Source organism: Lolium rigidum, chromosome 7 (genome assembly GCF_022539505.1).
Source record: "Lolium rigidum isolate FL_2022 chromosome 7, APGP_CSIRO_Lrig_0.1, whole genome shotgun sequence".
Taxonomy (NCBI): Eukaryota; Viridiplantae; Streptophyta; class Magnoliopsida; order Poales; family Poaceae; genus Lolium; species Lolium rigidum.
Genome location: NC_061514.1, coordinates 167,230,716 through 167,243,329, shown reverse-complemented (window position 1 = coordinate 167,243,329; position 12,614 = coordinate 167,230,716). Strand labels below are relative to the sequence as shown.

Sequence of the window (12,614 nt, the reverse complement as noted above, 5' to 3'; positions counted from 1 at the left end):
ATGACTACGCTCATTCCCAAAGATTCGGGAAGTCGCAGTCCTACTCGCACTTGGCCAACACCGGACCATCATAAAACATGTACTTCTTTACTGGAATCTGGGGATCGCACCCAAATTCTAGTAACATGGCTCGTAAGATATCAGCAAGTCCTCCCTGGTACTCGTTCAGCGTTGAATCCATAACTTTCACGTTTCTTCCCGGTCGTGAACTTGCCATGTTGGCTGTAGAATTAGAAAGATTATGAGATTAGTAATAATGCATCATAATAGAGGTAATAAAGAATTATCGCACTAAAAGATATAGTTGTTGTATTCTCAATTGAATATATACCATATTTTTAGAGAACTCTTTACTAATCCTATTTGACTCCTAACGTTTTAGTCCCATTTACTAGGTTCCAACCTAAGGTCAAAGCTTTTGCTCGATACCAACCGTGGTGACCCCGCATACCACCGCATGTTGTAGTATGCCGATCGTTGATATAACATTCGCGAAGTACCATTCCGCAAATATTACATCCCTCGCAGTAGTACAACAGAACATAGCGAGGTCCATAACTCATTCACATATTATTACAATCATCATACACAAGTCGTCTCGGAGCTCCTCTTGGGTTCCGAGAGGATAACTCCCGGGTTCGAGGCGAACCCAACTTAACTTACAATACCGTTGTCTCATTAAACTAAATATTTATTTAAACGAGCAGCTAAATAGTAAGAGTTCGCGCTGCTCGGCTACTACTACTCCTCCTGATATCCTTAGGCTTGTTCTCCTCCGGAAGCCTCTCCGGATCCATAGACTATGATGTAGTCTACGCCTTCCACTCCTCCCGAGAGGTCCGGTTCCTCGTAGCCGATGATCTCGGCTCCATCATGGTTGTCGTTGTCCTCCTCCGGATGGTTCGGACAATCTAAGCATGGGGTTTAAGAGTGGTATGAGTACGAGCGTACTCAACAAGTTCATTATAGATAAGAGGTGTTTAATGCACTAGCTACGATATTAGACCGAAAGTCTAATACCAATGCAAGTTTTGATAAACATTTCTTCAATAGATTGCTTTTATTTCAAAGAGCTATGTCCGTCAGCCTTCACCGGTTTACTAGAACTTCATGGAGCTCCTTTCCGGCCGCGTTCGCAGCTTCCTCAATCCCGGAACAGGGAGTGACAGGTCACGCTTCTTTACACTCGCGAGAGGTGTGTTGCTTTACCCATAAGAGATCTTAACCTTGGTGCCAACCGGGCAGCTTTCCCGTCCACACTTCCTTCGGTGTGAGGCCCGGTATAAGGTCTAGCCAATCATGTTCCTCCGCTACCTCGAACACCCACCCTTTGTTGCATACCCCGACCTCGGGTCCTCGTCGGTCCTCTTATACCACTTAAGGATGGACCCCGACCACGACAACAGCTTGGGACTCGTTAACCAAACTCCTTCGCCGGTAGCTGCAACCCATCATAGACCGCAATACCGTGGGGACTTAAGGCTTCCCCAGCCCACCGCTTGCACTTCGAGCGACAAGTGTCTACGGACTATGCCGTGGGGACTTAAGGCTTCCCCAGCCTACAGCTTGCCCTGACAGATACAAGTGTCTACGGTAAAGCGCATCCGTTGATGAACGAGAGGTGGAAACACTTTTGACTACTCCGTCCCACTCCGGATCTTATGGTTAACACGGATATTACGGCACAAGAATCACTCGGCGACATTTGTTGTTTAATCCTAGATGGATACAAGCCCGTGCAATGGAACCTCCACCATATCAACACAATCCATGGTTCCATTGCCCACCACATAGTCATATTCATAGTTATGAAAGTAGTGGTTTTGATTTTTGTGCAATAGTGATAACCATAATACTTTGCAAGTAATTTGATAAAAATACTCAAATGACATGAGCAAGTGATGAACTTGCCTGAACACTGCAAAGTTCTGCAGTTGGAAGGTATGGACTGACCCTTGTCCTCTTGTTCTGAAACAATAGCATCATTGTCCGATAAGGGCAATGGTTAAAGAAGCAATTATGCATGATTCCATTTTTAGGGTTTGTTCCCCCCTTCCGATGTCGTTAATATTTCATGTAAGAGGTTAATACTAAGAATGATTTGGGGATACTTGATTTAGGGTAAAATGCAACCTTGAAATGTTGTCAAGGTGTTTTTGAAGTCCAAATGCATTAATGGGCATATTTTCATTATTGAAAATAATATGTGTGATTTAAATTATTATTTAAATCATCAAATTAAGATTCATTCTTAATTGTCTTCAAAAATTCTCTTTGACATTTTATTTTAATTAGAGGATTTTATGCTGATCTATTTTCATATTTTTAATTATTTTTTTAGAGCTATTCAACATTTCTTACAAAATTTCAAAGTTTCTGTATTTCTTGGAATTAGGAAATGACCTAAATGCCCTTGGGCCCCACCTGTCAGGGTGGCCCAACGGGTTAGGTCGCACCCGAGCCACCCTTTGGGCTCGGTCGGCCCATTTGTTCTCTCCCCTCTCCTCGCGCAGAAACCCTAATTCCCCTCTTTCTCTCGCGACACCGTGGTCGCCTCGCCGTCGCCGGATTATTCCGACCGCCACCGGCCGTCCCCGCCGGCGAAATCGGACGCAGTCGAACAGCCGCACGACGGCGCATCGATTGGTCCGCGCCGATCTGCGTTTCGCCGCTTCCTCGTCGCGCCCCCTTCGCCTCTGCTCGTCTACCGTGGAGTTCCGCGGCGATTCGTCGCCGCCGACGTCCCTGGCGTCACGGCGCTGCCGTGGGTTCGCCCCTGTGGCCGCGAACTGCCGTGGCACCACCATGGCCCGGCTTGGCTAGGCGCCGCCGTGCTCGGGCGCGTGCCGCCGTAGCCGCCATGGCCGAGCTCTGCTCTTCCTTTCCCCGGTGAGTACCCGTAGCTTCCTTCTCTCCCTCTTTGCTCGCTTCCTTTTCTCCTCATCTACGTTGTCTTGCTCAGCCTATCGGCTCCGCATCTCCATGTTGAGATTCTTGCCGTGACCATGCGCTGCTGCTGTGTTGTTCTTGCTCAATTGCTCACTGTGGCGATTCATGGATTAGTGCTTATGAGCATGCTGTGGTGCCCTGTGTAATTTAGTAGCTCCTGCTGTTGCTCGATGCTCTGCTGTGCTTAGCTTACTGCTGTGCTTGGCTTACTGCTGTGTTTAATCTTGTCCCTGGCTTGATTGTGGTGGTAATTCTTGTATATTAACAAGTGCCAGTGCCTCTGAGCTAGTTCCTTTAGTTCAGATTCATTATTATGCTCCATTGAGCTGTACTGTTGGCTTAGCAGTGTGATTTAGTGATGGATTTACATGTGCTTTTCTTGTATATTGTGATCCTTTGGTTCATCAAGCCTTTGATGTGCTTCGGATACAATTATAAAGCCCGATGCCCTTATCTCGGGATGCAATTGTTCGGTTATTTAATTATCTCGTTCATGTGTTAATTACTTGGAATGAGTTCTAGCATGCAGTAGCATGCTCTAGCAAGCTTCCGGTGATCATATGATCACCAGCTGCTTGTAAAAGCTGCTCTTTGTGGTCTATGGCTCACTCGTTGCTCACTCCGTGTCGTGTGTGTATCACACGGGCTTAACTCGGTGTGTATTGTTGTTGGCTTAAGCAACTGCTGTTGCCTGCACTGATCCATTGGATCACTGCAAAGCCCTGGTGCTTTGATTTATTTGCTTTGTTCACTTATCTGTGTTGCCTGAATTTTTCTGAAGTGGATAAGTGATGTGACCTGCTCTGCAGTTGTGATCATCTAATTAATTGTGTTAGGGCTAGATGGATGCCAACCTTCGGTTGTGTACCCTAGCCCTTTACCGAGTCCAATTGGATAATGAGGTATAGGTTCTTGTACTCGGCTTAGGGTTGAGGTGGCTCCGGCAGCACTCGTGTTGTCTGTCCTGGTTGCTCCCCTATCTGTGATTTGCCATGGCTTGTGTTGGCTGACTGGAATTGAATAATTGTTCACTGGCTTTATCCAGTCTTGGACTTCCAGTGACCTTTTGGTGTTGACAAAATATATAGACAGGTAATTGTCTATAATCTGATGGCTTAGCTAGCTGTAGGTGCTTAGTGAGTGGTTTAGGCTAGCTATGGTTTCATTCTTGGCTGGATTCCTCTAGTTATGCATGGATTTGCATAACTGTTGTTCCCATAGGATGTTTACCTAGTGGTCTTACCCATCTATGCTTGCACCAAATGGCCCGGTAGCCGGATGATGATACACACGGGGTATTCTACCCTTACGTGCTTCGGTGATGCATTGTATGCTTAATTATGAGCAAGATATGATCTTGCTCAGGCTTTTGTGTGGTATACCTCACTCCAGCTCCTAGATTGTTTGTTGGTGTAGAGGATTGCTTCTGGGTTGCTCTTGTGATTGATTTACTTGCCCTGCTCCTCCTGGTGATCTTGTTTTGATTCAATGGTGAGATTGAGCAAATGGAACAGCACTGGCTGTTCCCCTTGTTCAAGCTGTTCTTGGTGTTCTTGGTAACTTACCCCTTCAGCCTGTCGATGGATGAGCAAATGACTAGGGTTTGAGCACTGAAAAGGTTATATATGTTGTTGCTATACTCTCCCTGGTCGACAGCTTGGCTCTGGTCACTTTGGTGACTCACTGATGCTGTGTGAGTGTTGTGCCACATGCACAAGCAGTGCTCGGGTGTTGAGCATGCACACCGATGTGTGTGTCTGCTTGTGTGTCCGTGTGAACCAGATCCTGTGAACTTGGCTTTGGAGAGGATCAGCTCGGCAGACTTGATATTATCCTCTATTTCCATTCTTTTTAACTCTGCCAAGTGGCTTTGCCACTTGGCATAATTTGTTCTTCTTTGTGATTTTGTGCAGGGATCATCCATTGAGCAAAATGGACAAAGACTTCATCAAATACAAGATCAAATGAGGATGACCTTGTAGAATTTAGACTAGGACTATTAACTTGTAATTTTTCTTTATTTTCCTTTCTTCTATTCTCGCCCATTTGAGTAATGTGTTGTATTATTCTTTTATTTCACTTATGAATATTGTAATGACATTGTAATGTGTGTGATGATCAATAAAGCTCAAAGTTTTCTCTAATGAGCTTTACTTTAATATAATTGTTCATCTTATTTATTATTGATCATTTACTTAATGAATTTCCTCAATTGAATTATTTAAGTAATTATTTAATGTTTGAATTTGAAATTCAAATTCAACCTTGGTTTGAATTCAACCATGTCATATCATTTGGAATTCAATCAAGCAAACTCTCCTCTCTCATCTCAAAACCCTAAACTAGTGAAGTGAGAAACAAGTTTGTCGCACTCTCAAAACCCTAACCCCGTAAGGTGTCGAGAGAGAAACTTGTCCCCCTTCGATGCAGTTTTTGTTTAAAAGCGCGAAATTTCCCCAGAATTTACTATGCAATGCACATCCCTTTCTAAAATCTACCCCTCGATCGTCTCTAAACCTGGGACATTACAATCTCTCCCTCTCACCCTGGCTGATAGCACATTCCAGAACTCCGTTAGCGTGTCCGGGAAGTTCTCTATCTCATACCAGCCCGCTTCAAAGAAGAATCTGTTGCTTCTACATATCACCTCATCCCCAGAGTCGAGGATCAAGGGGGTATGGTCAGAACCCAGGCTTGTCTCAGCATAGAGGGAGCAAAGAGGGAAGTGGGCCTCTAGTTCTGGTGCGATGAACACCCTGTCCAGCACACAGCGGGTCGGGTTAAGTCTTTTATTAGTTCATGTGTACCTTGCTCCCGTGCGAGGTAGCTCATGGAGGCCCCAATTGGCAATGTTCTCGTTGAAAACATCCATCCTAGCCCAGTTCACTCTGTCATTGCTCTTGTCAGCTGCATCCCGCAACAGGTTGAAGTCTCCACCCATTATGATAGGGAGCTCCGAGGCGGACACTTTGTCAGAGATCTCTTGCAGAAAGGTCGGCGAGAAAGCATGATCCGTCGGGCCATAAACTCCCATTACCTCCAGCTTGAAGCGATCCGCGCGGGAGAGGATGGACGCACTGATGAAGTATCTCCCGAGAGAAACCCTTCCAATCTCGAAGACACTGCCCCTGAAGCCCAACAACATCCCCCCGGATTGGCCGTTCGCGGGCAACCAGCACCAGAAGAACTTCTCCCCCACCTCGAGGCTACGAAGCTCCTGGTCAGAGAAATATTGTTTAATCGTCTCCTGCAGGCAGACAATGTCGATTCTGTGTATGCGGAGGTAGTCCTTAAGCATGGTTCGGCGCCCCCTACGCCCGAATCCACGGATATTCCAGAAGAGAGCCCTCATTGGGGACCCGCTTTGCGACCCCGTGCTTGGCGGGTTAGAATCCTTGTACGAACTGCAGCTGGTTTCTTTTGTGCCTTTCTCTTGACTGCTAGCGCCGCCCGTTTCTTATGCCCACCAGACCCCTCTGGTGACATAGCCGGGGATTGAGAGGCAACCCCAGTTGTCTCCACGGCTTCAGAATGTTTTTCAGCCTCTGATTTGGCTTTCTCTGCTGCCAGCTTGTCCCCGGCAAGGGCCAGTTCTGCTTGAGCCAGCTCCTTTGCGCGAATGATGGAGAGGAGCGGGGCGGGGTTACCAGCCGCTAAGGGGAAAACAATACAGCTATCCTTTGCAACAGCCAGCAAGTGTTCATCGGAAGAATTTTGAAGGACAGCAAAATCATTAAGGGTTTTGGAGTATGTACCTGTAGCCTTCTGCTCAGCGCGGGCCATTGCCCGTTGGAGGATCGGCTCGGCCGACGGTGTCGCACCCCGGCGACTGAAGCGCGACGGGCCTCCCACCGATGACTTGGTTCTTGGTGCCCGCGCCACAGATGCAGCCAGCTCCCCAATCACTTCCCCTTCCATGGGCTTCGAGCCCAACACCTCCCTGGAACCAAGCTTGTCTCCCTCAAACACCAGCTGAATGGCGATGTCTTTCCCATCCGGGTTTCTGGCCAGTGATGGGCGGTCCATGTTGCTCTTGCTCCGGCGCTCCCGCGCTCGCATGGTATCTGGGTCACTTTCCCACGAGGGGCTGATCCCCGCTTCCAGCCTGTCTTGGTCAGAGAGGTGCATGGCCTTTCCCGGAGATCTTGGGTCCCTTCTTGGTGTTGACAGCCCCTCCGGCGTTGTAGAGTCGATCACCAGAGATGGGGAGAGGGGAGGCTGGTCCTCGTCAGATTCTTCTGTTTCCTCCAGCTGAGTGGGCGCACGATCCGAAGACATGATGTTCTTCAGGATAGGAAAAATGTCCCCTTTTCCAAGCAGATTGGATCCATACTGGCTGAGGGCGGAGGAGGGGATCCCGACCTCAGGCGAACCCCGCGACGCCGTGCCAAGGTCCATAGCGACAGACATATGTTTAGGCGCGCCGCTGAACCCACTAGCCTCAGGGTGGGGGTTGGCAGGCTCTGTTCCCTTTCTGATATGTTTCCCGCGTCGCCCATCCCACCATCCCCTTCCGATTCCTCCAGGTCTTCATCTTTGTCGTCTCCCAGCTGCTTAGGCGGAGGGGGGGGGGGCGAGGTATCTGCCATCTTCTCTCTATCCAATTGCACTCTCACCTTGAACCCTTGAGAGTTGACATACATCATGATGAAGGGGGGCAGGGCAATCGGTCTCTTGCAGCCCACCAAGAGCCGCACCGGGCGGTCAGGCGCAGCTAGAGACGCTTCTTCCACGCCCATAGGGCGACCCAACTCCCTTGTGGCCAGCAAGATTCGCGTCGGTTGTTTGTATGGGGCAGGAACGTCGAAGAGATTCACCCAGACCTCCTCGAGCTGATCCGCCGCAGCCGGATCCCCGACAGATGCCTCCACGTTCACATGCAGCTTGCTCATAGGCAGGTTGAGGCCTCCACCGCGGATGGCCATGCGGAGGCTTTCCTTAGAGGGGAAGAAGGCTGCGAAGTCGGTGTCGCTGAGTTGCTGCACATTCCAGTTCCATCCCTCCTCGTCAACAAGGTCCTTGAGTTCATCTTCCAGCTGCTCCGCCGATAGAGATCCCATCTCCAGCAAGATCCTTGCCGCATTGGGGGCCGGCGGTAGCATTTCTTCCTCTGAGACTTCGCAACAGACAAAGCCTACCCCATTGCTGCCGTACCCAGCCCAGAAAGGTTCTGCCGCCCTGTTGAAGGAGGCACACATGGTGGACAAGTGTCCCACTTTGTTGCACTTAATACAGAAGGGCTCCTCGGTACACGCGGCATGGACACGCCCAAGTTTCCCGCAGTTGTAGCAGGTAATATGAGTGGCCTCCCCACCACCCATATCGATCGCCCTCGACCCAGATCCATGGCGGACGAGCCTGTCCGCGCGCTCCTCCACCCTTCCCGCACCACGCCCTCGTGGGTTCGGGGCCGGGGGCCGACGCATCTCCCTGCCTTGCCTCTCCCTGGCGCGGCGGTCGTCCTCCCGCCGCTGAAAGTCCCAGTCCTGTTCACGCTGCTGACGCCGCTGCTCCTCTTGCTCCCTGTCCAGCTTCTGCCTCAGGTCCCTTCCGCGCCTCCAGCCATCCTGGCCATCCCCCGTCTCCCCGAAGGGGCGCTTCAACCTCCGCTCTCTGTCCATGCGACGCCGCCGCGGAAGAGAACGCAAGGGTGAGGGAGGGAAGAGAGTGGAAGCTGGGAGTTTGTGGAGTCTCAGATCCCGTTTGGCGGCTGGAAACCCTAACCCTTGGTCTGTGGCACCGACCGGGCGCCAGATCCACTTAAGTACCGGTCCCAGAGGGGTAGAACCGTCCGCCCCCCACTCCTCGCGCCGCACAGCATCGTAGCCGCAGACAAATGCCCCTGGGATACGTGGCACTCATCCGACCGTACCGCACCCGAACGGGGCCATGAGTCACTTGTCCGGTCCAGTAGGGGTTGGGCCGACGGCCCAGCAGGCCCACCTGGCCCACTGGACTGAGGCATGCTCACCGGCCCAGCAGAAGCACCCCGAGCCAACCCTAGCTCGGAGCCCGCCGCCGCCGGCGCCGCCGTCGCCCATGCCGCCGCCCCTGTGAACCGCGCCGCTCCCCACGAAACGGAGACCTCTCCAACCTTGAAGACGCAGGGCACGTCGTGGACAGCCGGCGGCGCCGCCGCCACGACACCAGAGAGGGGAGGGGAAGAGATCCGCGACGGCAGAGCAGGGAAATCCACCGCGGACCCCAGATCTGGCGCCGCCGCCGGCGTGGGTGGAGACAACCCACCGTCCCCATCCCGCACCTCCCCCTCTCGAGCCACCCGCTGCTCAGGCTGCAGCCCCCGCGGCAGCTCCTCCGGCGCGGAGACCCACCCTGGCTCTCCCTCAGATTCGGACGCCTCAGAGCAGAGCGCCTCGAAGGAGTTCCGCACCGCCACACCGCCCCCGCACCGCGCCAGCGACCGTCGCCGGCGTCGGCGGTGGAGAGTGGAGGAGGCCCTTCCTCCTCGACTCGGCCGGACAGCGCCACCGCCGCCCGCCAGGGCGTCGTCGCCCGTCGGTCGCCTCTCTGTCAGGCACATGATCTGTCCTCTCCCACCTATCTTTGGTTCAAACGCTATTATTAACACATGATAAAATCCCGCCAATTTGATTCCAATTCCCAATTATTGGTTCCATCCACATAATTATAATGATAAAAAATAATGGCAATCAACTATTACTACCTTCTGTGTAAATTGATGAGAGATTTCTATTTTAGTTTCATGGTGCACAAAGGGAAAACACATTGATATTAAGCGTTTATGTGCTCACTGCGGATATGCTCACCATTAGGGGTTGGCCCCATGATCCCCTATGTCCTTTATGTCACTGTGCGCCTGAGACGGCCAACCACCTCTGCAAAGATTGCTCCTTCACTGTGGCCATTTGGAACCGGATGAAGTTCTGGGACAACGATGACAGCACTGACATTCGCCATGACTACCACTCTATTTCGGAGTGGTGGGAGGCCTTGATCATCAGAAAGGCTAATAAGGATCAGAAACGCACCAGCGGCCGTTTCCTTTATGTTCTATGGAATGCTTGGAAGGAACGAAATAGGCACATCTTCACTGGGCGACGTCTCACCTACCTGGTGGTGGCGGATATCACGAGGGAAGACGCCCTTCAGAGGGCAACGACTTCGGGCCAGCTATCCCGGCTGAACCGGACTAGTTTTTTCCCCCTATCTGCTTTTATTTTGGTTAATTTGCTGGTTTTCTGGGGTATATTTTCACCATAATCTAAATATACCCTCTCTTGTACAGTTTGGATGGTTTCCCCTTGGTCAATGAAAAGGCACTGCTCCTACCGGTTGCTCCAAAAAAAGCGTTTATGTTCCTTGAACATTATAATGTATTGTATCCCTCATCGATGCCTGATTTTATGCCAGAGTCTGCCTTTTGATGCACTGTTCCATTTGCAACCTTACCCTTCCCGTTGTTCTTTTCTTCTTCCTCATCATCATTGTACTTGCGCTAGTTATCGTCATACTCCTTATATGTCCCCTCAATTCCGTCTTCTGCCATTGACACTGACCCTTCTTCAGGAACATGGAACCTTGTTCCCGCATGGCCGCATTTCAGAACATTCGTCTTAAATCTGGTCTTGCTGTCGCAACTTATCCATGTGTCGCACAAGCAGAAGAGCATCGGGTTTTGATTTGGGTCGCGCTGAGCGTCCCCCGGGGATCAAATCCCCGATCCCCCGGGTTGCCAGCCGCCCGATACAAGTAAATCGAACCGTCAGATTTGGTCAACCCTCCCAGGCGAGGACAAAACGAAAAATAAACTGCGAAGTCCTTCTTCCCTGTCCTTCACGAACGAGGTAGCAGCCATTCGCGCCCGGCCTGCAGAACCGCTGCCGCGCCGGTAGCAGCACCGATGAGTCGTGCTTGTCGCATCGACACCGTTGCTCGCATATAGCTTCGCTGCCGGTCTGGTTGGTCTCGCCGGCCTCCTTGCAGCACGGCGGCGCCCGATTTATAGCAACCGCCACCTGTAGCCATGTTCGCCGCCCCTTGTAGCGGCCGCCGGTGACACTTGTAGCAGCTGCCAGCGCCCATTGTAGCATCCGCCGGCGACCATTGTAGCAGCCGCTGGCAACACTTGTAGCAGGCGCCGTTGCCGATTGTAGCAACCGCCACCGTCGCTTGGAGCAGCCGCCGCCGCCGCCGCCGCTTGTAGTCATGTTCGCCGCCGCTTGTCGAAGTGGCCGGCGACACTTGTAGCAACCGCCACCGTCGCATGCAGCAGCACAGTTGGTGGCGCTTGCAGCTCCGGTATCGAGAGACCTCGCCGACCACCTTGCTGCAGCCTCAACTCCGGCGAGTAGTACCGCCTCCCACGCCTAGCAGCAGCATCGACCATCGCCGGCAGCAACATCGACAACCTCTGGTAGCAGAGCCCGCCGCGGACTGTAGCAGCGACCACTGCCGTTGGTAGCAGCGGCCACCGCCTGCTGTAGCAGCGCCCACCGCTGTTGGTAGCAGCGCCCAGCATCTACCGACGGTTGTAGCAGCGCACACCGCCGTTGGTAGCAACGGCCACAGCCGGTTTGTAGCAGCACCCACCGCCGTTGGTAGCAGCGGACAGCCGGACACCACCGGCTGTAGCACCGCCTACCTCTATCGGTTGTAGCAGTGGACACAGCCGTTGGTAGCAGCGGACACCGCCAGTTGTAGCACCGCCTACCTCCGTTGGTAGCACCACCACCCCGCCCTTAGCAGCATCCGACTCCGGACTTGGAACAACGTCGTGGATTTTCACGGCGCCGCCGGCCGGCAGGTGCTTGCAGTACCGCCCCGCCCTTGCAGCATCCGACTTCGGGGATGCCAGATCGCCGTCGTATGTGACGGCACCGTCGCCAACGGCCGGCAGCTGCTCGCAGCACAACCGCCAGCCCTCGGAGCAGCGACCGGCGCGTCGACCCACCGTCCGCTTTTCCGGTGGCGGCGGCGCCGTCCGTTTTTCCGGTGGTGGCGCTTTTCTGTTTTGCCACCGGCGGCGACAAGGCTCTCTGCGTGTAGTTGTGGTAGGCCGGTTGAGCCCTCACATGGAGTTGGTCGGGGGAGAAGAGAGAGATAAAAGCATGGCAAGATATGGGGAAAGGAAGAGAGACGAGCGGAGGAAAAAAAATACGTGCAAACAAATAAAGGTGGTCCCACCCACGTTACTCTCTGCGCTTGCTTCCGCCAGAGTTGACGCGTGGCGCGTTCCCGATGCGGAGGATGCGAGCGTCCGTTCCCCCGGGTGATGCACAGCGTTTTCCTTTTGATTTTCCTTCGCTGGGGCTTCGAACTTGCCCATCATCAACCTGCTGCCTTTCTTCACTCTGTCAACTGCTTCCCTAACTGCAACTCCTATTTCTCTCGGACTTGCACCTAATGCTTCCTGGTTATGTTTTATAGCTTTTGATTATGCAGTTATGGAAGTAGCCTCATCCATGAAGCTAACCTTCTAGGATAACCAAACCCTCGTTCGAAGCAGTGTCCGCTAGAAGCAGCCAGAAGTTCTCTTCCCTGCGGAATGTAAAGAAAGAAGCATGGGGAAGTGCAGCGGTTTGGCTGCTCTGACTATGAAGTGAGACCCAAGCATACATGCATAGTCACAACATCACCCTCTTGTAATACCCTCTTCTCCTTCAGTCTCGCATCTCATATCTACC

General features: G+C 52.2%; 1 pseudogene; it reads right to left on the bottom strand.

The window, feature by feature from the left end:
* Positions 1-10,297: 10,297 nt before the first annotated feature.
* On the bottom strand, positions 10,298-12,394 carry LOC124672251 (annotated as a pseudogene).
* Positions 12,395-12,614: the final 220 nt, after the last annotated feature.